A 4,877-nucleotide genomic window follows, 5' to 3' on the forward strand; every position below is an offset into this window, starting at 1 on the left:
GATTAAAAAAAAAGTGTTTTTATTTTTAATTTGTATCACTTCCCATTGCCAATGGCCATATTTTTGGCCATTGGCATGCTTCCTCCTGTGAATGCATGCTTTTTTTACAGCTGACATGGCTCCGTTTTGCTATTTGCAGAACCGTACTCAGTTATCAACTGAGTACATTTCTGCAAATAACACTACTCCTACTCGGACAGGTTTGGGTTTCCTGGATCGCAAATTTACCTTATTTGCATGGCTTTCACTTGCAATTGAGGTAATTTGCATATCCCAGCCCTGTCCGTGTAGGACTAGTTTGGAGAGCTCAGTTGTACGCTCCTGTTCCTGGATCGTTCGGCGGACATGTCGTCTTGCTGGAGTCTTACTCTACTCTTAGACTCCGTGCAACCCTTCTTGAATCCAACCCTGAGTCATACTGGTACTTGTGGTTGAATGACTTGAGTGCCTGTGCGATCTGGTAAATCCTGGCCCCTGACATGCAACTGAATCTAATCCTCTCTTTATCCAGCCTGGTGAAGGGGGCATCTGTTTCTCTGTTGATGGAGTCTCCTATGACCAATTTCTTTGAATGTTTGGTGTTCCAACTTAGGCGGCTTGCTTGTGGAGACACTGTGATGTGTATTTTTATGTATAGTGGTTGATGTTGACTTGGTTTAGTTTTCATGGGGTTTCTGATAGTGGCATACAGGAGGCCTGTAAGGTTTTGGTATGTTACTTGTGAGTACCTCCGCATTTGTGGGTTTATGTGTTGAGACTTTATTTAGTGAGGGAAATGATGTGTTTATGCTGACAACCTGTGAGTCATTTGATTTGTCAGTATCTGAGAGCCATATCTCAATTTTTGTAGAGTAACTACATTTCCCACATACTGTCTTTGTTTGTTTATTTTAGGATTAAGTGGTTGATAGTATATTTGAGACAACTGCTATATTACCTCAGGGTACCCATGTCCACCATGCTGGCCACAGAGATAGCAAGAAAATGCCTATGCATGGTTTCAGTATTTTTACTATGGGTTTAACCAGAGAAAAGTGAGTAGTTTTAACTGGACTGGGATGATAGCACACAGACAAAGAATGGGTGTTACACTCAGTGTGAACTGTAGCTATCAACAATATGATTCTGTTCTACACACAAACCAGATGCTCCTAGAGCAGCAGGGGGACTGGGGAAGGTTACAGAGATAGTTTTTCTAAGGGACATTTTTACTTGAAAGTGTTTCATCTATGCAGGGCACTGTTAACTGCCTGTGTGTGAAAGCAGCCTAGCACAAACAATGGGCTTATATAAATTCAGAAAAACAAGTTTTACAACAGCAAGGCCTACGGACTGATCAGGAAAACATATAATAAGCTTTTGGCCAGCAGCCCCCAACTCAGATAGGTTTGCTACAGCATACTTCTGCCACAAGAGTGCAATCAGAAAACCCTCTTAAAGTAGAAATGCAGATTTTAGAGCTCAAGTGGAAGGAAACCACACAATCTACATACTACTGTCCTGCAAAACTAGCAGACACATTATAAGTACTATAGCAGCAGTGGAAAGAGTTCAGCTTTGAAACACTAGTAAAGTGCAAAAAAATCTAACAAATTATACAGGATTCTTATGAAATACAGTAAAAATAGTCAGCAGAAGTGCAACATTTTCATTCTTTTAGCAGAGGATGGCTTTAGCTGCAGCAGATTGCCTATAACTTTCAGGTGAAATAGTCAAACCAAGAGCAGGTCTGAGAAATATTTCAAAAGTAACTTGCTTTTGTGCTTGTTAGGTTCAAAAGCAGCATGCACAGAGAATTCAGCACTCAAGTGATCCACTCCCAGACAAGTTGCACACAAACTGTGTTTATGTTGAGGTGTGAGGTTAAATGTGCATTTTCATACAATTTTAAAATCCAGAATGCTTCTCTGTTTTATTGTCTTTATCAATCCTTTGTCCAAAAGCTATTCCTATGGCTAATAACACAACAGTACCAATAGTATGCACACAACATCATCAAGAGATGGAAGTAAGGGAAGAAAAAAACTACCATTACTCTGAAGAGCATGGCAGCTCTAGGATGGAGAGAAGTAGATGTATGCAAAAAACTTGAAATTTGACAGAAAAAAATAGAAAGCTCTGATATAAGCAGCTGCAGTACTCTAGTAACATCAAGGGGAAGAATGAACCATCATGAAACTCAATAAAATGTTTATTAAACACTTCAAAAGAACACTATTAATAGTTTGGGTCTGTTTCTTAAATGCACAAGTGTTCACAGCAGAGTAGCAGAGAGATGCAGTACATAGTGGGATTCAAGTGGATTTAGAGTATGAGAGAGCTTAAAGGGATAAAACTGATAAGTGTCTGAGGCAATGTTGAAGTGAACCTACTGGATTATGCAAGATTCATGTTCATGCAGTTATAGTGCCCCTGCATAAAGGTAACACCTCTACTAACCTTTGTGATTACAGGCTTATTAGTCTCACTAGTATTATTTGAAAGGCAATGGAATAAATTATAACCAAACTAATAAAGAATATAAGTTACACAATATACTTGGATACAGACCTTTTCAGGTTCATAAATGGTATCTTAAATAGGCTCATGAGAGGTTCATGCTATGAATGATCCCATACTCTTTGAATTATATCACCTAAATGGACCAGACATAAAGCAAATGCTTGCTCTAGGGACCTACACCTATACAATCATATTAACAATACCAATTGGTATGACAGTTACTGAACCCCAACTTATTCCCCATTTCTGGAACAGGCTCAGCCTACATATTAAGCAAACTATTTCCTTGGCAAATTTTAAATTAAATCTGGGTGACCACAAATGCTCACCTGGGATACATGCAGAAGGTATAGTTAACAGAAGACGTTATCAATCTTCCATCAATATTAGATGACTTAGCTGAGCTTCTTGATGATTTCATGGCCATAAGCTTAGCTATAACCTGTATACTTACCATGCAGTAGTTGCAGTACCTTGATTAGGGAGGCATGACATGGCAGTAGCTTTAAGACTAAGGTTATGCTGCAGTGATTGGACATATTCTCAGAGAGGTCACCATTTTTTGACTTAGCAAGAATTGAAAAAAACTATATACAAAATCCTAAGCATGCAGTCGTTTGTACTCTGACCAGATAATTCAAGATTTTAGCTAGATCATCAGGCTAGCCTAATGTTTCTTCCCTTGTTACGTTCACATATCATGGGTCCAGTTTGGATGGCTTTCTTAAACCATTATTAAATAAAGTACCTTCTAACTAAAAAGGTTTTCTAGTTAGGTTGACCATAACAAAAAGAAGACTATTATTAGGTGAAAATGGATGTCTGTCATCTTTACTCCTCTGTAAGTCACAAAAATTGTTTACTTGCAGTTACAAAATTGTAGGGGAGGGCTATGAGGCAGTTATATTCTTGTATTACTTTACATTTGCCTCATCAATAACTATTTTGTATTCAGTGGTAATTTATATTTACGGTTATCCATTACAGCTATGGGGGCTAAGTGTGCCCCTTCGTCTGTAAATATTTTATGAAGTGTGCAAAAAGGAAATTTTTATATGAGATGCCTTTTTACTTAGAGGGTGGTGTTTATGGGAGATTTATTGATGTCCTTGTATTTGTGTGCAAGGGTGACCACAGATACTTTTTGTAATTTTGAAACATTACTAGTAAATGATTTTGGTCTCAGGTTTACTGCTACTTTAAAGAAAATCACTATCAATTACTTAAATGTAACATTTCAGGTCACATTAACACTGAAATAATAAATAGGCTGTTTAAAAAATCTGCTTCAGTCAATGGCGTTCTTCATGCAAGAAGCCATCATCTCTCTCATTTGTAAGGCTCCTTGCCATATGAAGAATTACATACGGCTAACAAAAATACCACTGATTTGGAAGAGTTCTTATTAATGTTGGCAGGACTTGGAAAGGAGGTTTTATGACTTGGAATACACTAGATTTCAGTTCCAGACATGTGAAAGGAAATTATCTACAGATATGCCATTATTTATATGGCTAGTAGAGACTCTTGTAGAGTAACTGTCACAATATTTTTCTCACTACTTACAAAGATTTTTCTCCGATTCTGGGGAAGATTCATCTCTTTCTCCCACTCTGCCCAAAAGAGTGAGTGCTTTATATGGACACACAGAAATGTAAAAGGTATATTGGTTTATAAAGTTATTTCTCCCCCTAGAGCTTGTTCGACAGATACTACAAGCACATTAATTTCTGTCCAAATACAATAAATCTGTAAGGTACAAAAATTAGTGGTGTAAACTTGTACTAAAATGCTAAATTTAGTTGTGACTCAAGTGGTGTGATTTATATCAAAGGTTGTACCTGAACAGCTGTTTTGTGGCATATCAGACAACTAAAAGCAAAGTGAAAATCTGCATTTTTGAACATATGACTGTCAATTAAAGAAATGGGCTGGATCACATGACCACCTTGAAGTGTAATACATATAATGGGGGTTAAGACAGACAACTTATATTTGAGTGTGCTTGTTGCTCTATCTTTGCTGAGAGGGGGTGATTTGCCTTCCACCCTTTTGTGTTAGAAACCAGATTGGTACTAAAATATCACATGTTGCAAAGACTATTAAGGCTTTGAAATCCTAATGAACTGTTTCCTGTAGTCCAGACTTGAGTCCTCTAGCCTCTGTTTGCCTAATGTCTGACTTTGAGAAAGCCATTTAATCAGACAGTGCTTCTGGGTCACCCCTTAAAAAGGGACACTTGTGTGCATTAGGATTAGCAGGTTAAATAAATAAAAATGCTGAACTATACAGGTCTGTTTTATTATAATATAAATTTGGAAAGAGCTTTAAGGTAGGTTAATAAATAAATATATATATATATATATATATATATA

The sequence above is a fragment of the Protopterus annectens genome, chromosome 1.part1 (genome assembly GCF_019279795.1).
Source record: "Protopterus annectens isolate FY-2018-M chromosome 1.part1, PAN1.0, whole genome shotgun sequence".
Classification (NCBI taxonomy): Eukaryota; Metazoa; Chordata; order Ceratodontiformes; family Protopteridae; genus Protopterus; species Protopterus annectens.